Source organism: Pimephales promelas, chromosome 23 (genome assembly GCF_988280905.1).
Source record: "Pimephales promelas chromosome 23, fPimPro1.hap1.1, whole genome shotgun sequence".
NCBI classification, from domain to species: domain Eukaryota; kingdom Metazoa; phylum Chordata; class Actinopteri; order Cypriniformes; family Leuciscidae; genus Pimephales; species Pimephales promelas.
The window spans coordinates 13,097,303-13,123,980 of NC_142791.1; the positions used below are offsets into that span (position 1 = coordinate 13,097,303).

The 26,678-nt window shown below is 39.5% G+C and overlaps 1 protein-coding gene across 5 annotated transcripts in view; it reads right to left on the reverse strand.

The window, feature by feature from the left end:
- strbp (spermatid perinuclear RNA binding protein) overlaps positions 1–14,445 on the reverse strand; it is a 94,312-nt gene extending 79,867 nt beyond the window's left edge. For 3 of the 5 annotated variants that reach the window (XM_089126517.1, XM_039675462.2, XM_089126518.1), the window contains exon 1: positions 14,338–14,445. The gene's annotated coding sequence lies outside the window, so the exon portion shown is untranslated. Of the gene's footprint in view, positions 1–12,486; positions 12,655–14,337 lie in introns of those variants that run through there. The other 2 variants (XM_039675461.2, XM_039675465.2) reach the window with 1 other exon arrangement.
- Positions 14,446–26,678: the final 12,233 nt, after the last annotated feature.

Genomic DNA, 26,678 nt, shown 5'->3' on the forward strand with positions numbered 1-26,678 from the left:
GAATGACTTCTGGTCACCTTGGCATTGCATATTTCTGTCAGAGTGAGTGTAACTTCAATTACCATACCTCAAAGACCCTCTGGCAGCTAATGACACACACTGTACCTCGTCCCGAAAACATCCCTCAACTCTCTTGGCTGAAGGCTAGGAGGTGTACACTTACAAACTGTATGTGTGTGAGGAAACAGAGAGAAATCCCTGGGATGTGTCAAACCCAAGGAATGAAGGAAAGATATGCAGCACAGGGTGTCCCTTGGCACAAAGGAGATTTCCAATTACTCACTGCGCCTGAGAGCTTAGCAGGCGGCCACAGCCATGAAGGGTAAGAAAGACAACTTCAGCATGGAGAATGCTCTTTTTAGGGAAATCAATAGTCAAAAATCCCAAAATCCAACTGAGAAATGGAAGGTAGAAATCATTATCGTAATGAAGAGCGGCAGGTGACAGTGTGTTCGGATGACACGCTGGACAGATGTTACGTGAGGTTCTGGACATATTTAAAGAGGATTCATTTTGTGCTCACTCAATTAATTCACCATGTCTCTTCATCTTTCATGCACACATCTAAATACTGTTGCTTCAAGAAAGCAATTATATAATAATCCCTTTATGACAAAGCTAAATTGACTTCACTATTTGCTAGAGCTTTCTCGAAAATCTCACATCTGCAGGTCCAATAAAATTCTGCGCATCTTCCAAAAAAAGTTTCATCAATCTCTACTTTCTATCCAAAACACTAAAAGAAAAAATAATTATGAAACTGGTTACATATGTGCTCAAGCTATATTAAACTGTGGTGCTCATGTGGGTGATGCAGGTTTGAATCTGACCTGCAATACGTTCAAATTCTCCCACTTTACAGGTAATTTCTAGTCACTCTCCTGAAGCAAAAAATAGGGCTTGGTCTTATATCGAGTTTATAAAATAAACAGGATTATGAGGCAATACCGTTTCTATCAATACACAGTTGTTAGATATTACGAGCGCATAATAGCAGAAGACAGACAGTGAGCTGCTGCAAGGAAAGTGCATAATCCAATTTTTCCTAAACATAAGACATGCTTTATATTAAGGCTTTCAAAATAACCTCGGAAGATATTACCCCGTCAGGTGATCTAACAGGTACTGGTACTTTTTAATGCATTTGAGATGTGGTGTTTATCAAAGGATAACTTACATTTCACATGTTTATCCATATGTAAATGTTACTGTATAAAGCCATGCAAATGTTTTCATTTTGCTGTTAGGATTGGACTAGCCACATGCAAAAAAGTCTCCGCTAAACTTCACAGACTTCATTGAACCAGAGCCACCGCATGCATGGCTCGACAAACAGACGGACCGCAATAATTCTAAAATAAACATTGATCAATTAATTTTTGGACATTAAAAGTTACAAGTATATTTTCTTGATAGTAGTAGTAACTGAAAAGTGTCTCTTGTAACGGGCCGGGGTAATCAAATGTAGGCCAAAGCTGGGTTTACACTACAATTTCGCAGTCTGAGACGAATTAAGCAAATCCTAAAAGATTCCTCTAATCCTAGGCTAAAATCTGAAGTTTTTGATCGTTAGTTTGACCGGCTCACTAACAGAAGATTAAATAACCGTTGCGATCAAATTTGACCTACAATGAAATTCTGGCAGTGTCAGAAGATTTGACTCACACTCCTGCGGTGTGACGACTGACAAATTTTCTGTTTTTCAGGACAAGCCATGACCAAAATTAACGTTAGAGATTTCTTTGTAGCTACCATTTCAATCCCACACGTAATGCAGCTCACTGTCACGGATTGACGAAGTAAAACTCCGGAGGAATTTTCCTGTGTATGTCAGTTTTTAATGCGTCTTTAATGCTGTACACTCTGATGATAACCAAGATCTTATTGTGACAAGGCTTACAGGGGGATCATGTATTGTACAGTCTGACAAGAAACAATCATAAAGGACTATCATAAATCGTACAATGTGCACCCGGCTTATTTTAATCACTAAGCTCAGATTAGTGAATGTGTTCATCTTAAGAGCTAACACTTAATAGATATAGTAATTTATTTTTAGTATTCTATAAAAGCATTGTTTTTGTTTTTAGATTGTAACATTGTTACAATGTTAGAATATAATGAATAATTGTAACCCTTCTTGCACATAGGCCTAATATATAGAATAGCCTACATGGGTACAAAATATTAGTTTCCAAAACCTTCAAAATGAACATTGTTTGCAGGACTACAATAGGCATGTGGAAAAAAATAATAATTACAGAAGAAAAAAAAAATATATATATATTTTTTTGTTATCCAAATGTGCTTTGTGTGCTTTATCCACTCACTGGCTTTGTGAAAACGTGCTCATAAAGGCTCTTTGAATCAACACATTCACACAGACTAAAAATCTTGTGTAAGTGAGGGGTTGTTTGCTAAATTTGGCAGGAGGAATTTTGGTCATGTTTACTAAACTGGAGCAAATTGCCACCACCCAAATAATTTTACCACAAAATACTGCCTAAAATAACACTAAGAAATACAACTCAATACTCAAATATCACCTTGTAGCCCAAGACTGGTTGCCCTGAAGCTAAGCAGGGCTGAGCCTGGTTAGTACCTGGATGGGAGACCTCCTGAGAAAACCAGGTTGCTGCTGGAAGAGGTGTTTGTGAGGTCAGCAGGGGGGTGCTCACCCTGTGGCCTGTGTGGGTCCTAACGCCCCAGTGTAGTGACGGGGACACTATACTGTCAAAGAGCACCGTCCTTCGGATGAGACATTAAACCGAGGTCTTGACTCTCCGTGGTCATTAAAAATCCCAGGATGTCCTTCGAAAAAGAGTAGGGGTGTAACCCTGGCATCCTGGCCAAATTTGCCCCTTGGCCTCTGTCCATCATGGCCTCAATCATCCGCATTTACTGATTGGCTTCATCACTGTCTCCTCTCCACCAGTAAGCTGGTATGTGGTGGGCGTTCTGGGGCAATATGGCTGCCGTCGCTTCATCCAGGTGGTGCTGCATAGTAGTGGCGGGTGAAGCGCTCTGAGGTCCCAGAAAAAGCGCTATATAAATGTTACGAAGTATTATTACTATTATTAATGCAACCAACAAGGACTGGAGTATGGATTCATTTAAATGCCTCTGATTCCCCATTGCATTCATATTTAATAAGATTAATTCTGCAGCCCTAAAGTACACACACAAGCATTTGTTTTCTGATGGAATTTTTGTATAGGGTTTCAGATCAATAATACATCACTGAAAGCCTGGTCTTTATTTATAACCCATACACTTATGACTTCAACTCAACACACCCACACACACGCCCAGAACTGAGCAACATTACCAATTATCCCTAATGAACAGACCGACAGTCATTATGGGGCTTTCAACAGCCGCTACGACCATTCTGAGAACAGTGAATAAGATCGGTGTCAGATAAGTGTAGTTCTGTCACAAAAGTACAATTCAGAGGGAATCACTTCCTACAATTACGTCTGGCAGCTTAATTCTCGCTACCATAACTCACACACACAGCATTGTGGGTTAAAAAGAACTGTTGAGTACTGTATTATGGCACAAAGGAACAAAAGTGGCGGGCCGAAAGTAATAACCCTGCTCGCTTGTCTTATCAATATTCTACTCACTTATTTATAGGCTAAACAGAGGGCTCCTTTCATCTATCTAATCGTGTGTCCAGCATACGCACCAGGCACTGTCTAATTAGTTAATTCTCCGTGGAGGCAAACGGGTGACGACCATCAAGGCTGAACAAATCAAAGTGTCCTAGTACACCCCCTCCTTCTTTCTCTTCATCTACCCTTCTCTTTTTCTTTCTATCTCTCTATATCGCTCATAAAAATCATCATGGCGATACCACTGTGCTGGAAATCTCCCTTATTAAATTACACACACTATCAGATGGGGAAGCACTCTGCCTTCCAGTCTTTAATTGAATATCTATATCAGCCATGACATTTTTTAACAAGGAGGTCAAATAGGGATTAATTGCTACATGCAATAACATTCAAGGCTGTTCAAAACATCGAGAGCGGTCTACCTAGAAAGCAAAAAATAAACGAAATAAAAGGCAACGTAGCACGCATCCTTAATGATAATGCAATCCCACAATGCGCAGATTCAAAAAAGAAGTATAAATGTGTGTTATAATTACAAGAGTCTCAGGTAGCTTTGTAACATGCTGTTACCAACATAAAACTCTATTGCAATTAACTGATTCAAGATTGACATTAGATTTTGTGTACATGAGTGCCTTTTTGATTCCGCTGTGCAGATGTTTTTGACGCATGCCTCCTAGGTTTTGAGACAGAGATAATTTACCACGCCATACAAATCTTATAATCTGCAAAATCTTATCAGACTAATAGAAACACAGGTGCTTCGAGAGAGGCAGTTATAGTTTGTCTTACTGATAGAAATAAATGTGTATCCTAAAATACTCGAATAACTTTAGACCAAATCCACTGAGGAATTGGTACGTATTTGTGATACTCTTGCAGAGACAGACATCATCCTTGAACCCAAATTCTGCCTCATTCATGATCATCATTCATCACTGTGCATTAAAATGCATTTATAGTACCTTACTATTTTACTATTCATAAGGTTGACATACTCTACCAGTACCAGTCAGTACTAAATAAATAAATAAATAAAAATTACTGGTTGTAATATTCAGTAGGCCTACAGGCTGATACGTGATTATAAAGAGAGGTTCTTCTCTTGCTTTCTGCTTATTCACAATCTCACCAAGTTTAGTTTTTTATGCACCCAAGTACACTCTGCAATGTTTCTGGATTGACAACCGCATTTAAATCGACTGAATCGGAAACTGCAATGATAACCGGACAATACAACAAAAAAAATGACGTAGGCCAACACTTAATTGAATAGCTTTTGCTCTGGTACTAAAACCGCAAAATTGGCAGTATAAAACCAGCAAATGTTTTAAATGAGAAAGCACAATAAGTGCCGAAGTGATGACGTCACTTTGTAGGACAACTCGGAAGCTAACGACGCATGGGTTCCCTCGATTGAAAAGCTATGCATTTTCCCTATAGACTTTTGGGAGAAAAAAAAAAGATCTGTGCTAAACAAAGAGTTGACCCTTACACGTTTGGTATCAAGAAAATCTTTATGCTACGTTCACACCGGACGCGAATAGTGTGTCAAATTCGTGTCTAGTTTGACGCTTGACCACTTTGAATCCATTCGCGCGTCGGAATCGTAATCTGTTGGCGGCCATTTTTTTCATGTCGACCGAGCATTCATCGAGAGAGTCACCTCTCTATATTTATATGTTTTCAAATAAGGCGTATTCGCGCCACGTTCTACGTTCTCTCATTCGCGCCACAGGAATTTTTTACGTGCGTAACGCCTATTTGCATTGACTCAAAAACAAAAGCAGGCACAATGTTTAAAAAAACACAAGCTGGTTTTAACTGGTGTGTTTTATGTCATAGATCAACACGTGAAAATATTTAGAGGCTTTGTTAACCACAGACCTTATTTCAGGCGATTTAGCTAAAACCCATTCAGAAAACCCATAGACTTTAGGGCGAGGGAACTGGAAGTGCTAAAATGCTAACTCACTTCTGTGTTTTGGCCTACAAAGTGACGTTGTAACTTCGGCACTCTATAGGTAAGCAAAAACTAGTTACAAATCTCTTGAAAAATAGCTCCCGAATGAAAAAAAAATGGAACTTCAATTATTCACAAGACAAGAGCATAAAAAACACTGTCCTTGCGTTTCAATTCTGACCATTTAAGACTGTTTTCATGCGAGACAATACTTTCCATAAAATATTTGGATTTGTAAGATTAAAGTATAAGAGGAACTGTTCCCAGGTCAGGATTTAAGTACTACGCTTTCCAAATTGAATAAATAAAAATCAACAGCACATGGTTTCCTAAAAACACTAATCATCCTTAGTTTTAAACACCTATAGCTTTATACAATAATGCTGCTAAATGTATTATTCTATAGCCTGTGTGGTGAAGACATTGAATGCGTGCGTCTGTCTCAGGGAATGGTGACCCACTGTCTCTCTCTCTCTCTCTCTGACTCTCAGATGCCTTACAAGGCCATTCCTTTCCTGTGCATGCGTTAGATCTGGTTTCTGCTCATCGCTGGATCCATTTCCGCTGCTCCTGTCGGCACATCAGCTGCCTTAAAACCACACACGCACGCACGTCTACACAAACTGCCTGTTGACACAGCGCAGGGCACTTTTCCACTGCACACCCCCTCAGGAGTTCAATCCCATGGTGCCTTTCCTCCAGTATGCACTCACAACCACATGCACACTTGTACCCAGCCCTTCTCTTGCTCCCTTTGACCCCAAAACAGACAACCCATTTATCAGACAAGGGTCACACAATGTCACTCTGAGGTCTTTTCAACAGTGCAGCTTAGATTGGACAACTAACAATTATCTTGAAAACTGAGCATGGACCAGCATTTCCTGCACCTCTATTAGTGCTGCCGTTAGGTCTACAGGGTCATGCGAGAAAGATACATTTTATCTTAGTTGTAAGTTTGCAGTCTGCAGTGCGATATAAAGATTTGATTAAAGGATAACTAAACCCTACACCAACTTTTTAACTTTCTATTCCAACTGAATAGAGGTGGACATGCACCACATAGCTCGCGCTAAAAAGCGACTCAGTGCCAAACACTGCTCCTCCCTGCATGGACTCCACCACAGCGGCGTCTTGATGTAAGTGATCATATTTTAATCACAATTTATGATTAGGCTAAAGTTAATCCTCTGGGGTCGACAAACGCGGCGGAACATTTTGCTGGATTTTTTCACATAACGGCAAAATATCAATATGAACATACACCTACAGAGAGCACGGCTATTGACATTAACTCGACAAAACTCATTAGATGCCAATTGTCTGACAGTAGCTGTCATTGTGAGTCTCAGGTTCATGGCGCTGTTAGGCCAGATTCACATATAGCGCCTAAAAACACGTAGAAAACGCTGGGCGTGCCACATTCTCCTTTTTCCAAAGCGCTAGGACGGTGCGCTCCGGTTGGTTCTTGTCATGTGACCTACTGTGCGCTTATGGTGCGCTTGCAGCATTCTGAAAAGTTGAGATGCTTTCATCTTGATGCGGCGCAGATGCGCATGGAAAAAACGACCGCGTCGCACTTCCATTATGAGAGCGCATACCGTGCAACTACATTTGAAAAAACAACTTGAGCGTGCAAAATATGCGATTTGTAAACAGACCCTTAAGCACTTCCAGTCAGTGAGGTAAACTAAACGCTATTGGCTAATTGAAAAGGGGGAGGAATCGTTCAATATGTCCCGCCTTAGCTGCCTGTTTCAGTGGAAATGACGTCAGCGGACTTCAGTGGGCCTTTAATTACAAAAAACATAAAAAAATTCTATTTCCATTAACGCATATTAAAAGTATAATCATATAGTAAAATCCTTTTGTTTAAATTTACTTCATTCAGCCCAGTTATGTACACTGTAGCACAGATATATGAAGGTCTGTTGTGTTCATGGGGTAACCGGGCCGAGTCCATCTTTTACTTGTCCCTCTTTATTCGTCCTGTGCTTTTCTGTCAATTCCCCACTATGTTGCCTAATAAAGGCATAAGCCAAATAAATAAATAAATACATGATTAAATCAGCACAGATGTCTTTGTAGTTGCTTTGCTGTTTGCTAGATTCTGACTTTGCACAACGTGCCAGTTCTTTTATGGGATTGTTCACCTCTCCTCATTAGTCAGACAGAGTTAAATTCAGCGGCCAAGATGCAACCAAGTCACGGGCCAAAATCATTTGGCACAGTGGAACGTATTGCCTGTAAACTGGTTGATATTCGATCATTGCCAAACCAGCAATAAACAATGTACAATGGGTAATGCTGCCAGCAGAAGACCTCAGGCAGTCTGAAGACCTCAAGAAATACTTGTTTTGGAAAAAGGAGAGCTTCTTCCTCTCTGTTTGGTTCTTCCTTTCTCAAACAGAAAGGCTTTCTTTGTCATGCAAACAGCAGACAGTAAATCAGATGTCCTGATGGCGCAGTGGCAGACGGGTGCATGCAGGCTCTGGAGGAGGAAGCGGGCTTTGGCTTGAGTCGAGCTCAAATTCCCCCTCTGTTAGCAATGTCAGCTTTTCCCATCAGCAAGAGAGCAGGCCAAGAATAGCTCCGATCGGTTGGAGAGCGATGGAGGGAAAAAAGGTGAAAGAGCGAGAGAACAAGGGAGAAAGATGAATGCCAATATTGGCATTTAATAGAATATACAGGCAAAAATCCCAGTATATTTAAACATAATGAAATGTATAAAATCTTTTTGACCAAGACTTTACAAATCATTTCTGATCACAGGACGTAAATTTAAGTAATTTTATATGCAGAACTTGCAAAAAATTAAACCGTTTTCAACTTTGATAATAAGATATATATATATATATATATATATACATATGGTTTAGGTAAAGACTAGAAATGAAGTGTATCCATTTCAAATAGGATAAATAATCAGACAAGACGTGTTTGAATCGAGTGATGTCAGCCGAAGAGGCAGAGCGAGTTAAGAAATATTACATAGTCAAACTATTTATTTATTTTTTGGAACAACATGCACCAATTAATTGGGCACAATGAGACCAGGAACATGCAATAAGAAATTAAACAAGGTCCATTTTGATTTGATGTTGATTTTAAGATTAAGACTGAATGTGGAGGAATGTCAATAAATCCATGAAGAGAAAGACAAATCCATTCTCAGGTTTATTTTGCCCCTCTAAATCTCCACAGACAGCCAGTGTGACCTAACGATGCTGAAAGTCAGCTACATCTGCCACCGTTGACTCCCTCTGCCCTCAGGATATGCCACACACACACAACTCTTAAACTATTATTCAAGTGCTAAATCCTTGCAACAGGCCGTGAGAGTCAAATTAAGGCCTCTGGGACCGATGTGGACCATAAAAGAGAGACTTAAAGCCCGTTCATTCCAATAAAGATAACTATATTAGAGTCCAAACCAGCGGACGATATCCTTCTGTTTATTATAAGCGTGTGTTTGTCTGCCGCTTTAAATGCTCGAGCTTGTGACAGCAGGATGAATTCTGATTGGCTGTATAGGTTTTTATCGTTAATCAACTGGATAAAATCGTTTCCCTGTGCCGTTTATCGTTAGCTGTGTGTGGTGTGAACTATTCTTTAATATTGAAAACAATTTTTAGAACTAGCCTATAATATCTTTATTGTTTTATTTATAGTTATCGTTCTTGGTGTGAACAGGACTTAAAACTGGTAGAAACAAAGACAGAGACATTCGCACTTTGACCTCTCGACTCTCGACCCGAGCATCTGTCATCTCTTCTCTGGGTAGAATATATCTTCAGACAGACTAGCCTATTTCTTTTCGGTCCTCTACGATGACATGACCCCCATACATCTTGGGGAAGAAGGCAGACAGATTGTGCGACATCTGTCTCGTATGTCACACTGTTCAGTGGAAATTTTAAACCAACAATATTTTAGACCAGTGGTTCTCAAACTGGTTTGGCCATGGGACCCACAATAACTCATGGATATGCAAATCCTTTCCAGAAAACCCTACACAACCTACCACACCAATAGTTATTATAGTTAGGGATACCGATATGAACATATTGGTCGTAACCGATAATTCTTTATTTTTGAAAGCCGAATTACTGGCCGACAATATATAAATCCAAATTTTGATATGAGTTTTAAGAGCCTAATTACAAAAACAATTGTCTCACCATTAAAAGCCAAGCCCCAAGCACACAACCCGCTGTTGTGTGAATGAATTGCCAAAATTAATTAAAAAGGTCATGTAAACGGCCCCGAAATTTTGTTCTTTTACTACACACTCTGGGCCAGCGGTTGAGAAACATCGTTTTAGACTCCATAACCAACATCGTACGGTCAAAGCAATGAACATCACCAGGTAACAGACACTGCAGTTTATATATGCGTTTTCATACTTTTATTTTGCCACAAACAACTTTGCCCCACACAGAAATGAAAAAATAAATAAGTTTCAACTTGTGTGTCTCCGTGTCTGTCTCTCTCTCTCTCTCTCTCTCTCTCGGGAATTCAGTCCAAATAAGTGCAATCTTTCACATTTCAACCTGAGGCAATATGTGATAGCCACAAGCTATTTTCAGACAATGTGCCAAGCAATTTCCAAAGCATTTCAGATGCTGTGCTCACAGCAGCGCGTGTCGCTGAGAGAAAGAACAGTGTGTGCATGTGTGTGAGGGACAGAAGCGACGCACCAGGTGATCGCATGAGGAAACAAGCATCATAGTTATGCTCGTTGTTCTTGTGAAAGGAAAGTGGATATTCAGGATCTAATAGATCACACATTGAATTATAGATAAAGTCAAACAGAACTTCACCATACTTGTGTAACCAATTAACATTAAGAGGAAGCAAAAACAGATTTTTGTACACCTTTACAGAAATTGAACCATGGTATTTCCATAAAAATATTAGTTACTCTGGTTGTAGTTTGTAAAATAAAATTGTGGCAACTTATCCAAACTAAGTAATAAAATAATTGATAACAGATTTGGTTTTACAGTAGGCCTAGTATGGTATTTTTGGCAAGCTAAAGACTTCGGTTCCCACACTTTTTGGTCAATGAATTGCCATGAATTTTACATAATTGTTTCAGTGGTTCATGGATGTACTGTACTGTTAAAGGATTAGTTTACCCAAAAATGAAAATTATGTCATAAATGACTCACCAAACCTAAAGCACAGTTTAATTAAGATATTTTAGATTTAGTCTGAGAGCTTTCTGTCCCTCCATTTAAAATATTATGTACGGTATAGGCTACTGTCCTTGTCTAGAAAGGAAACAGAAACACTAGCAAAGTAGTCCATGTGACATCAGTGGGTTAGTTAGAATGTTTTAAAGCACTGAATTACATTTTGGTCCAAAAATAACAAAAACTACGACTTTATTCAGCATTGTATTGTCTTCCGTTTCTGTTGTCAATCCGCGTTCACGAGTCCGCAGGGACGCTGCTGACGTAAGACGCTGCTGACGTGCGTCTCCCTCAGACTGTAAACGAAGCTCAGGCACGCCGCGCACTGATAAAACGTCAGGAGTGTCTTACGTCAGAAGCGTCACTGAAACGGATTGACAACAGAACCGGAAGAGAATACAATGCTAAATAAAGACGTGGTTTTTGTTATTTATTTTGGACCAAAATGTGCAATGCTTCAAAACATTCTAACTAACGCATGGACTACTTTGATGATGTCTTTATTTCCTTTCTGGACAAGGACAGTGTACCGTACACACATTTTCAATGGAGGGACAGAAAGTTCTCGGACTAAATCTAAAATGTCTTAAACTGTGTTCTGAAGATGAACGGAGGTCTTATGGGCTTGGAATGACATTAGGGCATTAATGACATCATTTTCATTTTTGTATGAACTAACCCTTTCATACTACTACTACTACTAATAATAATAATTTTATGGAGATTGTATTGCTAAATAAATATTTTAAAGCTTTACATAACTACATTATTTATCATAACATAACTTCATTATTTATCTTTATATATTTGTATTAATACATTTATAAAAGTCCATGACTCATGATACTTACAGGTTTGTCATGGTTGTGGGAATGCTGTGGTTGTACCATGTACGTTAAATATGTGTAAGGAAAAAAGCATCAATATTTTGAGAACATTTTAACCAAATAAGTTATAGAACGATACTTCCCACCTGTAGTCCCAACTATTCGTCTAGCTATTAAAGTAAGATTCTGCCCATTGAATCAATTTTTCAGTTTACTCTAATCAGTTCACTCATTTGTTCTAGTCTCATTACGAGTTGGTTATCAGTAAGATTAATCAAGGTTCAAATTAATCGGTCATCTATTGACTCCAGAACCGTTCGGACGGATTCAATTCAATTCGCAGGTGTATCGTACCAAACGGTTAACTGAACCGATTCAGTTGAATCAATGAATGATGCGACTCACAAGAACGATTCGTTAACATCGCTATCAGTAGACCGTGTGAAACTGCGGAAGTCTCTCTACAAGACACCTGCTGCAAGATGATTATCAACCCTTTTTAACCGACTCTACAACTGTGTCTGTAGGAAAAAGATAACAGAACAAACCCACGGTTAGTACTAACCATCAATGACACTTGACGTTACATTCAACGCACTGACACGGGTTAACTGAGACAATTAAAACAACAACGTGTTTCAGTTTCTTACAACATTCAAAACAAGAAATCACGTGCAGTTCATAAAACAACATTCAGCATACAAACAAATCTAAACGAGGAAGTGGGAAGCTCTTTTCAGAGGTGGAGAAACAGAAAGCAACTTTCTAAATGGAACTTGTCGCAACCGTTGAGCCAAACACGTTTATGCGCGAACCTCCAGGGCTGGAGAGAAAAAGCCGCAAACAGGAGCTCAGAAAGACTCAGAAGCGCTACTTACTGGTGAAAGACGAAATGTTAAATAATCCAAGAGTATCCTGAATGTGTAGGAGTCAGTCGAGGTTCAGACTAATATCGTGGTGTCAGCGGGACTCGCTCCTCTCCGCTTGCTGCCTCTCACTCACGCGCACTCAGATGAATGAGGAACGCGCAGAAGCGTGCACGAGCTCAATTCATTATTCACGCGGAGGACAGTAAGACTGCCCAAGTTTCCCAACATCGATCTTACGTGGTTATATATTTTGCATGAACATATTTACGGGATCATTTTAGTGGAGTTTTGACTTGCAATCAAGTTGCATACAAATGCCCTATAAACCCTATAAAGGTAAGCTACTAATAAATAATGAACACCAAACCTTAAGAAAAAATAGGCTCTTTAAAATAGCAAAACAAACGATAAATATAGCTAAACAAACATACGAATTTACAAACATACGATTTCTTTAGACGTTTGCATGAAACTAAAGTAATGATAAATGTACACATACATTCACATACATACACATACAAAAAAATGTATTGTTGGGGTAACTTAAGTGGTTGCCTCAAAATTTAATTTGAAGGAGATTGGCTTAATAAATAGAAAACTCAAAATATTAGACTATGTTATCTGAATCCCACTAATTAGGTGATTTGACAAAAGATAAAAAGTTGTGATAAATCATGACAATATTTTTTACATAGGATAGGCCTACAATACTAAATGTCGTGGTGTAAAAGGCCCCTTGGATATTATTATTTTTTCTTATTAGGCTATTTTATATAACAACAAAACCACTGCATAGCTAATTTTGCTAAATACTGCATAGTTCTGAATAGTTCTGAATTGAAATTGAATTGAAAGTTGTGAGAAATTGGATGTGGTGAATATGCAGTGTTATCATATTGATGGGTCTTGTCACAATACTGATTTGTAAAATATATAGGCCTAGGCCAACACAAACTAAAAGATGTTGGCCAGGGCCCAAAAAGCAGAATAATAACTGTATTTTATAAAAACGTATGATTTTATGAAATGCAAAACATGAATCAAATAGAAAACCGAACACTTCTGTCACAGTTGTGTCCCAAATAACTCAAATTGAGTTACTCCATTAAATTGTTTTTATTAATATTATTATTTTTAAATAGGCTACAAAAGGAACAAACTGAAATAGCTAAAGGTGTTCTGCTTTACTCAAATCTTAGAATAATTAATTTAGGTCAGATTTGCTCCATGGGTCACAGGTAATGCAGTAACAGTTCCTAAAGCACAATAGAAACGGTTAATGCAAACAAACCATCCCTTCACACACTTGATGGCATACTCACAGTAAAATTGGGCAACACAAATTAACAACCAAAGTTTATATTGGCTAGCGTCTAATTCATTCGCCGCAATTAAAATAGCCTCACATAACAAGCCAGTGTTTGTTTCTCTCCTCCAGCCCCAGATACAGCCTAATAAATTATTCAACTACAGCAGATGCACCAGCACAACCTCAATCTACCCAAATGCAGCATCTGAAAGCGCGAGGTGAAGTTAAATGCACGCGCGTGCATGTAATCCGTCCATTTGAAAGCCGATACAAACCCATCGTCCGAGGAGGGACTGCATTGCCTAACCTGAAAGCATCAAAGAAAGATACGAAGGCATTTGCAGGTAAAACTATGAATAGATGTGCTCTGATCCGCAGATAGGCTACTGTAGCCTACATTTAACTAATAACAGCAGCACATATGCCGATAGACCCATGATGTACATGAGAGCATGAAACAGTCATCGGAACAACACGATGCGCTTTAAAACCATTTGCGTGTTTCTATCGGCATGGTAGGATCTTAAAGCATCCTGAACGAGATGAATTACCGTGGTCTCGTTGGCCGTAATCCCCCGCTGGACCGATATACCTCCAGTCAAGTGTTTCTTTCTCCGGCTGTCTCTCTCTTTCTGCTTTCCAACTGTCTCAAGTATTTGGACCACGGGCGCGTTCACGTCATGATATGCGCGTGCTCTAATTGGAGGGCTGCTGCTCTGCAATAACTGATAGTGTTACACTGTTTCACCTGGCGAAACATCTGACAGTCTTACAGAGTTATCTTTCGAATTATAAAGTCTCTCTCGAGGCTAAATTTATCTGTGACAGTGTGACTTGTGTTCTGGAAAATATCCAAATAGGAAAAGCCCAGACCATTTTGTCATTGCACCTATTTTTATCAAATATTATCAGCGCAAGATTAGTTATCACATGCAGAGCTTACTCAAAGAATCCACAAAAAATGCAGAGATAACTTGAGGTAAAATATGTTTATAGATAGATAGATAGATAGATAGATAGATAGATAGATAGATAGATAGATAGATAGATAGATAGATAGATAGATAGATAGATAGATAGATAGATAGATAGATAGATAGATAGATAGATAGATAGATAGATAGATAGATAGATAGACAGACAGATACATAGATGAGAGACAGACAAGCAGATAGATAGATAGATAGATAGATAGATAGATAGATAGATAGATAGATAGATAGATAGATAGATAGATAGATAGATAGATAGATAGATAGATAGATAGATAGATAGATAGATAGATAGATAGATAGATAGATAGATAGATAGATGAAATTGACTGAAATATAAAATACATTTGTAATTTATAAGACTATCATTTTCTTGCTGCCTCCTCTGAACGAGGTCTCAGATTCGTTCTTCTTTTGTTGCTGATCATATATAATATAGAACATCTTGTCATATAGCAATCCAGTCTGAATCTGATTGACGAGATACAATGTAACTTCAATGTTTATCAATCAGCTCCCAGACAAGCACATGAATCTGTTCCCCGCAGAGCTGAACTCTATAATCCAATCAAGGCTATGAAAACAGGTATGTGTGCAGTGACAGTAATTCAGTGCTGTGATTGTTCGAGTATGGAAGCCAAGGCCACAAGGAATGCAGAATACTCCGGCTCTCAGAGGAGTCTTTCAGAAAAACACCTCTATGGCAGTTTCAATGCAAGGCCGAACACATTAGTCTGGTCTCTCCTGTAGAACAACATGCCAGGAACACAGTCTCCACACACACACACACACACGCACACACACACGCACACACACACAGCTAACACTGTTTAAATTCCTGTTCATTTAAAGGGTGTATATGTGTGAAACTAAGTGTCTCTGCTTACACACCAGAACAACAGGGCATACTATCCTGAAAGGACAAATACTCTTTTTTTATGTTTCAACATAAACTTACACAGCTGGATTTCATTAAATCAAATTAAACATTAATAAAACTCTTTATTAAACAGACACCCTCCCCTCTAGAATAACATAATGTCCCCAGTCATCTAAATAAGAGGTGGCATAATCTAATAAATATGCATGTTTTTGCATAAATTAGTGAGCTTCAACCTGCAATATTATAATTGGATATTACACGAGATCCTCCCTCTGCAGTGCCCAAACTGCTTTTAAACTGACTCGGAGCATCACAATGTATTCACAGTGTAACTATCTGTCCAGAAAGATGGAATGATGAAAATATGATTTTCAAAAAAGATTTCCAATATTTTGCCAAGTATATGCTCTTGAAACAACATTTCTATCCAGATTTTCTGATTGGTTGATGTTGTTGCTGTTAGCTTTGTGATAAAAAAATATATATATATATAATACTAGTAACCCATGCAAATTGTGCCTCTTGGATAATATAGAATCAGCTAAATAATCACCCCACAAATATTACAAACAATGTGCAGCATTAGAATGATCTTTTTTTTAAATTTTTTTATTGAACTTCACATTGTACAGTAACTCTTCTATGATGATCGTGCTACAGACATGTATGATATCTCAAATTGCATGGCTTTTGGAGGATAGAAAGGTTTATACATTTTGAAATGATCGGACTAACAACCAGGTGGACAAAAGTAAGAAAAATATCTAGAGACCTGGTATAGAGACTTGGGGTTTGACATGAACTATTCTTGCAAGCCCTAGCGAATACCATGGGCCGCCCAGAAAATGCATATCAATGCTCTGGCAACCACACACACTGTGGCATTGTGGCTACAGGTACTGTACAATGTTAAAGTCCAGTTACCTTTTGAAAGTCGAACAGTTCCCCGCAAGGAAGTGTTCGAGATCTAATCTGTTACTTTGCAAGTCATGTGATTGTGTTTGTTCATGTCTGCATCCATATGTGAATGGCAGTGCTGCTCTCTCCACCACACCTACTGTAGATGACTGAATGCCCAAGACTGAAAATTGGGTTGTCTGTCCCCAATGAGGCTTCCATCCTGACCTGCCAAACCCAGAACATACAGTCTCCCTCTCACCCCTACCTGAGACACAGCAGGACAAAAGCGGCACAGATGGCCAGCACTCTCTCCATCCCCCTACCTCCCCCTTCCCAACCTCTTTCTCTTTCTCTCAATATGACCGCTTCTCTCTTCAATCGTATCACAACAAGCCTGACATTCAACACCGACCTCAGGAGCTTGCTTTTATCTGTCTTCTTGAGGGGGATAGGATTTGAAAGCTAGGTGCTAGTGCACTTCCTGTCCGCCTGCTGACACAAGTAAAAGCACTAAGAGGGTTTCTACGTTCAGTCGATGATCTAGACAAACTTGCCAATTTTCCAGTTGTGTTAGAGCCATTCCAGATGACTGGCCCCCAGGGGCCTGGAAGTATAGAGATGGTGACGTTAGACCTTCAGAGGAGGAGATATGAGAGAGATAGAAAGACTGAGTAAGGGGTAAGGGGTAAGGCTGACAGCTGGGTTGCAGGCCCCTGAGCTAAATGACAGGTGGCCATTTCAAAGCTGAGACTGTGAAAATAACCAGGGAACTTGCTGGAAGACTTATCTAAGAGGAATCCATTCAATATACAGGTGGCAACAACTTCTTTACCTGAACAAGCACATCCACAAATTAAATGGACAAATCTGATGTCCATGCAGCTTACCCCACTGGGAAACACAGATCAAAAAGTACTGGTTGACCAAAAAATTTAAATTCAGTCATAAATTTTTCATGTTGTTCCAGATGCATTTTTTTTGGGGGGGGGGGGGGGGGGGGGGTTGTCAAACATGGTTTACCAGCTATGATCAACTTGATGATGATTAACCCACCAGATTCTCCAGGTAAAAGTCCAGCTGATCAGCTAAATAAACTAGACTGGACCTGCTAGTGATGACATCAATAACCTTAAGCTAGTATTAGCTGGATTTTCATAAACAAGACCGGTTACCATGTTAAATGTTTATTGTTTTCAATTGACTATTTCCAGAAAATAAATTGTCATACTTGCGTACCGGAACATTTTACAACACCAAACAGATGAAACTCAGTCACTTCTTCTTCTTCTTCTTCATACGCCTAGATTGGCCGGCACATTCAGAGCAGTGGTGCAGCTACTGCTTGAACATCTTTGGGGCCTCTTGATGACAGTTGGTACACCCCTGTCTCTGTTACAGTGTGTTTTAGTTGATCGGATCACAAATGGACAAGGCTAAATACTGATGTAAACAGGGTCTAAAACGTTTTGAACTTGTCCACTTTCAACCACTTCCAAAGGTAGTTGAAAACTCATTCAACCGAATTGCATTCGAAGTATGAACGAAACACATTCGAATGTGGTCAAAATACATTCGAATAGCCTCAAAAGAACATCTACTCTCTGCCTACTGACCTCATGCATAAAAATAATGGGCAGTACGCTTCTCAGAAGGGATTTAAACTGTTGGCTGGACACCCAAATTTGGTTTGAAGATGAAAGACCCTCATAGACCATCCCTTCAAAGAAATCAGGACAGAATTGGTTGAAATGGGACAAAGGAGACGGATTAAAATGCTATGTGTTAACGTCAATTTGTCTCTCTCATCTACTTTGATCGTGTCACGGTTCGCAGGTTTGTCTGTTCATTGTTGTAAGACTTCTACTCGACCCCCTGCTGGGCACCTTCAACCGTTGTCAGTGCCGAGACCTTGGTCACACATTGTGCTAGATTTCATCACAGGCCTCCCTGTCTCACAGGGTAACAAGGTGGTTTTAACCATGTTGGACAGGTTCTTGAAGGCTACTCACTTCATCGCTCTGCCCAAATTACCCTCTGCCAGAGAGACAGCGGTGGCTGTCATAGATCATCTTTTTCGTTTTAATGGCCTCCCAGAGGACGGTCTCTGATGGGTCCTCAGTTTACATCCAAATTATGGAGAGTTTTGTTGATTGCTCAGTCTTTCCTCTGGGGTTCATCCCCAGAGCAACGTCCAGACGGAGCTAGGCCAGCCAAGATTTGGAATGAAAGTTACAATGTTTGGTGTTGCAGAATTCCGTCCTCTTGGAGGCAGCATATCTCATGGGTTAAGTACACTCACAACTCTTTACCAGTGTCGTCTATGGACCTGTCTCCGTTCCCTCTGCTGACACATCTGGAGAACAGCCAGGGAGGCTCTCCTCCAGGTGTGTTTGCGCACTAAGGCCCAGGCAGATTGCCACCGGTCGAAGCCTCCCGTCTACGTCGCTGGTCATAAGGTGTGGCTTTCATCTACTGATATTCCTCTCCCCTCCGTGTGTTGAAAACTTGCTCCTAAATTCATTGGCCCGTCATTCATTGTTACCATCACCAAGATTCTTAGTACGGTGACGGTCCACCTCAAACTTCCTCCGGTGTACTGGAGAATTCATCCCGTCTTCCATGTTTGAAAAATTAAGCGCCTTATTCGCTCTGCTATTAATCCGCCGACCCTGGTTCCCTCACCCATGTCAGTGAGCCTACGTATGACGTAGCTCTACGCTATGACACTACATTAACTGACTAGAGGCCCACAGACAAGGAAGTGAATAGTTGAAATAGAGTTGTTATTTTTGTTTGTTTTTGCGCACAAAAAGTATTCTTGTCACTTGATAAAGTTAAGATTGAGCCACTGAAGTCACTTGGACTATTTTAACGATGTCTTTAATAACTTTTCGAGGCCGGCAAATTTCAATTCCTCAATAAGCCTATGGACTAGTATGCAGGAGTGATCCAGCTCAGATTTAATCAAAACTATCTTAATTTGTGTTCCGAAGATGAACAAAGGTCTTACGGGGTTGGATCAACATAAGGGTGAGTAAATACTGACAGAATTTTTATTTTTAGGTGAACTAACCCTTTAATCTTATTCTAGAATCAAGGCGGAGGGGATGAGGATTCCAGTATTTGGTTGACTGCAACTCCTTTTACTTCCATAATGAGACATATTTCCATGTGAAGCAGGATATCCAACAAGACAAATATAGAGCTGGACTTTTATTCGTTAGGAATTGATTGGATTGTGTTGTTCGAGCCAGAACCTAATCTGTTTGCAGACTTCTCTCCTCCTGAAACATCAACAGCGCCCATTGGTGGCAATTTAAGTGGCCTTGGTGATGTCATCTGAAAATAAAAGTCTAAAATATCTAGTTGGAAGAAGACCAGGAACATGCGATAAAGTTAAAAGGGTACATTTTGATTTCGTTATGACTTTAACATACTTTAGTTATACACATGCTCAAGAGAAGTATAAACAAGTTAAAGGTGACTTTTATGACAAACCCGTAACCATATCTGTTCTTGTAATAAGAAAGAAAGGGTGTTGGGGGAAGGGTTGCTCAAGCACCACCTGGCTATCCACTCTGTGCCAGGGCGGCAGGAGTCATGCTGACATTCAGCAGATGGTAGTGGCCAGCGTGGCACGGGCTGCGGGCACCAGCAGCGGAGAGGTGCCGACGAGCCCAGCAGGTGGTGGAGCATTGAGATGGAGACATGGACGAGGGGGAGCGAAGGTCCGCTGGGCAGCACAGACAGACTGTGTGCGTGAGAAAACAACAACGCTCGTCTGATCCCCTCATCAGTCTCTGTTTTTAATTTCCAGCAGATGAACAATGTCAACAACCTTCCCATTCAACAGGTCTGATACACGGTGTCAGCTGTCAGCAGTAAACGGACACTACTTGTCTCGACATGATTGATGAATCTCTTGTCTTATAAGGTGATAAAACCAATGGAAAGAGAATAGGGTCTGTATTTAGTCGGTTATTTGGTGCATGCGTTCCTGTGTGTGGGTGTTAGATGAGACATTTATTTTTGGATACCAGCTTTGTCTGTGTTTTCTGATTTACTTCTTCTTTCTCTCTCTGTCTGTCTCTTTCTGTTCTTCTTCATTCCTGTTCAAACATTTGCAAACACATACACACAAACACACCTGTCAGTTATCCACCTGAGTTATCCTTCATAATGAACATCTGTCACCACTAATGCATAAAAACGAGTTGAGGGCTCAGATCTTCTCACTTCTCTTTTATTCTAACACAAGCCTTACTGTATATTCCAGAACATTCTCATTAGCTCCTCCCTGTTGTCTATCAATGACCCCATTCGAGTGACATCTCAAAATGACCAATCCCATGTTCACTATGTTCTAAATCTTACGGAGCCACCTTGTTGTCTACTGTCTACACAGGCAGCAGCTTCACTGGGAGCATCATAACAGGGAAATGAACCTCTGATTTGAAACACTATGCAAAAAGCAACACATATAGCACTCAGTAGAGATGTCAATATCAATAGAGATATCAACCATTGCAGCTTTCATTGGCTGAGTACCACCCAAGAGGCCGTCTGACTGACATGTAAAGCAACCAATCACAGTTTATTTTGTTCAGCATCATGTTTTGGGGAGTGAAAATGTCAATGCCATACAATAATACACCAGTGTGCAAAACTCTTCTATGTCACAAACTTTTCATACTTTTTTTTTTTTTTTTGAAAATCCAGCTTGTAGTTGATCATGATAAGCGCTCATTGTCACATTTAAACACGATGGCTTTCTTCTTCTGTGAGGAGGGTTTGCTTTCAAGGCGGGTTTGTTTTCAGGCGGACCATTAAAGAAGGCAACACACACATCTTACGGAAACCCCATAGAATGCATCCAATCAGATCATGACTTCGAAAAGCATGAAGTGTTTCCAGTTAAGTGTGTCATATGCATCAGATGTTCAACCAAAACTCCATGGGCATGACGTCTGAGAATGTGATTTCTGAAGAATCATGGTCATGACGTCGGAGTATGTGATTTCTGAGGGATCATGGGCATGACGTCTGTGTATGTGATTTCTAAGGGATCATGGGCATGATATCTGGGGCTGAGGCTATCAATATTTTGAAGTTAACTTGTTGCTATGTTATTATTTAGATTTAACAAAAAATGGGATTGAATTAAATACTGTTCAATAGTTTGGGGTCAGAAAGATCTTTTTAATTATTTATAACTGTTTTCAACATTGATAATAAGAAATGTTTCTTGAGCATCAAATCTGCATATCAGTATGATTTCTGAAGGATCATGTGACACTGAAGACAGGAGTAGCTAATGATGCTGAAACTTCAGCTTTGATCACAGGAATAAATTAAATCAAATAGAATATATATATTCAATAGATTAGAAGGTATAATATATCAAAAATACAGAATATTTCACAATATTACCGTTTTTACTGTATTTTTCATCAAGTTAATACAGCCTTGGTGAGGAGAAGACACTTCTTTCAAAAACATTAAAACCTTTTAACTCTAATGTACATATTATATTTATGTATTTTCAACATTTCTGCTATATTTGATAAATGTTTTCACCAAACTCTAGGATTTTACATTGAAATATATGAATCTGGCAGACACTGTTATCCACAGCAACTTTACATTGCATTTGATCAGTTCATGCATTCCCTGGGAAACGAACCCATGACCTTGGTGTTGCTATAGTGCCATGCTCTACTGTTTGTGCTAGAGGAATGCTTTTAGTTTTGGGATTTTAGTTTCTTGGGCAGAATAAAGGGGGAAAAACACAACACCAGAAGGCATCTGTAGTCAACTGTAGTCTGGACTTTCTTGTTGGGCCAGATTCTCCTAAGGGGGTGAGTTTCTAGATGAGGAAGCAAACAGACTTGGAAATAATGTGTAACATTAAAATACAGTCAGGCTACTCTCAAAAAGTAGCTAACTATTATTTTCTAAATTTATAACATATTATAAACAGTATTCAAAAATTTGCTACTTAGCTACTGTAACGTTTCTTGGGTGTTGCTGAAAATTGTGGATAAGTTAGTAGCGCATAAATGAGAAAGTTTGAATCTGTATCCTGCAGGAAGTTCTGGATTGATGGGACTGAAGAGCTCAGATTTTGACAGAGATTTTTCATGAGCATGTCAGTATTTCCTTGACCCCCTTTGGCTTAGCTTACCCTCAACTGTTGAGAAACAAAAATGTGATTCACCGCCAAACCCCTCCCTCATATCTCCCCTGTTCTATAAGACCAAAAGATCCTTTCATCTTTTCTTTTTCATCCTCCATTTCTGTCTTTCTCTCAGGAGTCACTTCGGCCCTCAAGCCGATCACTTCAAAGGATGAGCAAACAAGAGGAAGAGGACGGGGGAGGGCAAGTGAGAGAGAAAGTGATTTTGATCTGACAGACATGCCGGAAATAAGACAATAAAAAAAAATGCACAACCAAAAAGCCCATTACTTTAGTTTCGCAAACAAAATCAATTTTCAGAGTGGACGACACGTTATCTACTGCTTATCCAAAGAAAACAACTTATCTGTGTTTTTACAAAAGCCAAACATTGAAACACAATTGAAACGTGTCATTTTTTTTGACCAATAATGTGACTTATTTCTATAATTAAAACCAAATATTCAAAAAGAATATTCATTAAAAATTTAGACAGAGATTGATTTTATCCCCAGGGAATTTAATGGATTGTGAAAAGTGGGCATTACAACAGAATGGAGCGAAGAGTTGGAAGGGGTTAAAGGCTGAAAAAAAAAGAAGTTTCATAACCAGTTTTATTGCCTTTAATTTTAATGAAAGCTTATGAGGACAAATATTTTTAAACTGAATTATCAAAAAAGGAATGAACAAATGAATGAATAAATAAATATGTAAAAAAAAAAAATTTCAAGTAATAATAAAGCTATATAATATAATAATTTATATTTGGGTTTTTATATATTCTTATATTTAAAACATATTTGTCATTTTTCACTCTCGTGAGGTGAACCTGATTTCGCCAAGTGCAACATGTTTCTGGATCAACATCTTTGCTAATTCTGTAACAAAATTTCAATCAACCAATCAGATTTGAGGAAGTTCACAGGTTATGTCAAGTTTAGGCTTACAACAGCCCGTTCTTATCCCAAGGCGTCCTTATACGATGCTTTTGCCAATGTGTAGACATCCAACGCACATGGCACCCCTTAGCGTCAATATGAGACGCAGATATATATATGGGGCAGAAGGCGCCTCCTAGTGGTCTAACCCTAACCCTACCCCAGACCTAAACCTACCTATACTCTTTGCGTGTTATATTGATGCTAAAGGGTGACATGTGCGTTGGATGTCTACGCATTGGCAAAAACGTTGTATATGACGCCTTGGGATGAGAATGCATTGGCTTACAACCAGGGTTAGGTGCTTCTACAACAGCGTTATTCACCTTTCATTTCACTCTTATCTTTGTAAGAAGTTATGGTTATGGTTAGGTTGAGGGGTTGGGATAGGGTTAGAACTAAATTTCCAGACAGGAATGTTGTTCCAGGGAGAACAAAATATGTTGATCCAGGAACGTCTTGGTAAAATCACAGTGATCTATTTTTGACAGACCCCCTAGCACATTCTTATAGCGCTAAAGACGGAAATTCGTTATTAGAGGTGTACTGTTTGTCAGTCAAATGTGCTAGTTGAGGGCAACATGTGGCTATTTCTCTTTCATTTTCCCTCACACATTAGCCACACTTTACACTTCATAAATTAGCAACCATAAATACAAACCGTTTCTTTTCAATTTAATTCATGATCTTTCTCAGACCAGTTTATACAACCACACTGCACAACCACTTTACTGTAATGAGACGACATCTCCACACAAACCAATTATCTTAAACTTCAATGAAGCTGTTGAGAACACAAACCAGGCAGTGAGTGTGCATGTGCCCTGGCATGAATCAGAGCTTAGCTGTTAGCTTTTAGCATCCAGAAGAGCACTTAATCTTGCCGTCTGTGAATATCCATCCGCCAGTACACACCAGACTCTCATCCAACAATTCTCTTCCAGATACACAGACACACACTCACAGGTCACATTACGTTACACCTAGCTTCACCTTCTGATGGGACGCCTACGAGCCGCCCGCCAACAGTTCACCGACGGTCTGTGTCTAATGCCTTTTACGCACAAAATGCCATGAGCTGACTGAAGTCTTCAGATCTGATTGTCTGGCTTCGGCACAATTTTCATGATCCAGTTTTCATGATTATTAGTCCACCAGGAGACAAAGTTGTGTTTACTAGGTTGCTACAATCAGCACTTCTGAAGAAGTAATACTTGCTGAGGTTCATGATGTCATATCTACATTTAAAGGGATAATTCATTACATTTTTAAAATTAAATTTCAGATGAAAACAGTCATTTACTCACCCAATGGCATTCCAAACATGTTTGACTTGCTTTCTTCTCTGGAACAGAAGAAGGTATTTTTAACAACTGTTTTTGTTCATACCAACATGACATCATGACTTTTGCGTAAACATACAGTACACGCCACTTTCGAGTCAAGTGGCGTGTTATCTCAACGCATTTTAAGCTATCTGCGTGTATGCGTGAATGTCTACGCCATTAATGTCCAAATGACTCCGTGTCTGTACACGCCTTCAAATATCCGAGCGAAACGAAGCAAAATGTAGATCTACATCTGGGGAGCGATCTTTTTTTTTCCTAGGATCGTATGGGAAGACTCATAAATGGTATTAACCCCAGTGACGGATAGGTTTAGGGACGGGGTTGAGGTTAATCATATATTTATACATATAGTAATAACGTTAAGTCAACAGCGTTCATAAACATTATGCGTGTTGATAGCACGCCAAAAATGGAAATACGAATTGGCGTGTCATACACACGCTACTTCATGAGATCATGAGAAAGTCATTGGGGTCAGAAACAAGATTGACTTTTACTGTATAGACAAAAATCGACTATGCCTCCTTCTATACTATGGTTAGTTAAAAACAGTATGTGTAGTGTGTCTGAATTCAGTCATAAAACAGTAGGCGTAAAGTATCCGGATGTACTATTTCTGGCGAGATTCTGAAGTGCAGATGATGGACACTTACTATCCCACGAGGCCCCAGGAGAGAACTCATTTATGAACTCAACTGATGCCGCAGGTCACACATGACCTGGTGGATGCAGAACGCCTGAACCAAATATAGTCCCTACTATACAGTATGCCATTTCAGAAAAAGATCTTTTGTCTTCAAAGTAATACAGGGTTGGAACGACATGAGTGGTGTGAGTCAATGATTGCTCACTTGGTGCCAGTCTGTTGGTAATTTCACAAGGTTTCAACAGAATTCAGCAGAAAATTCTATAAATAGGAAGTAATCGCCCTCCACCCACATGTACATAAATGTGACGTACATGAATACCTATTTCACATCAAGGAATCAAGAGCAACAATGATTTGCACTCAAGGGGGTGTTTCATATAGGTAAGGCAAGTTTATTTTTATAGCACATTTCATACACAATTTTTTTTAAGAAGAAATTACAATAATCAAAAGAAATAAGAATAATTAAAACAGTTTAGATATAGATAGTTTAGATCAAATAAAAAAATAAGTTAAAATACAGTACAATCAGTCAGATGAACAGTGGCACAATGCTTATTCAGTAAATGCACATATACAGTTAGTAGTAAATAATAGTGGGCCCTGGTGTTATAGCAGAGGCTGAAGACCTCTCAAAGGAGGGGGGAGGGCGAGCTGGGCCCGCAGGCTTTGGTGGTTTGGTGGCCTGCCACTTTTGGTAGACTTCTGGGGGTTTGCAGTAAAAGAGAGGGATAGTTTGGTTCCAGCATACACTAGTTCTTCAATTTTCTCTAAAAAGCACAGAAGTGGAGATGCTGGAGAGAGGGATAACGTGTCTGGTGAGAGGGGCTGTTGCTCTGGTGTTATCGGAGGCTGTAGCATGCTCTCCTGGTTTCCTTGGCTGTTTTCCAGAAAGTGGTCCCTTGGAACTGAATCTTGGAGCAGTTCTAATATGTCCCGGTCTGTCTGTGGTGAGCTCTTTGGGCAGGGATCTGCTGAGATTGTGTCCGTGGGCAGAGATTGTTGT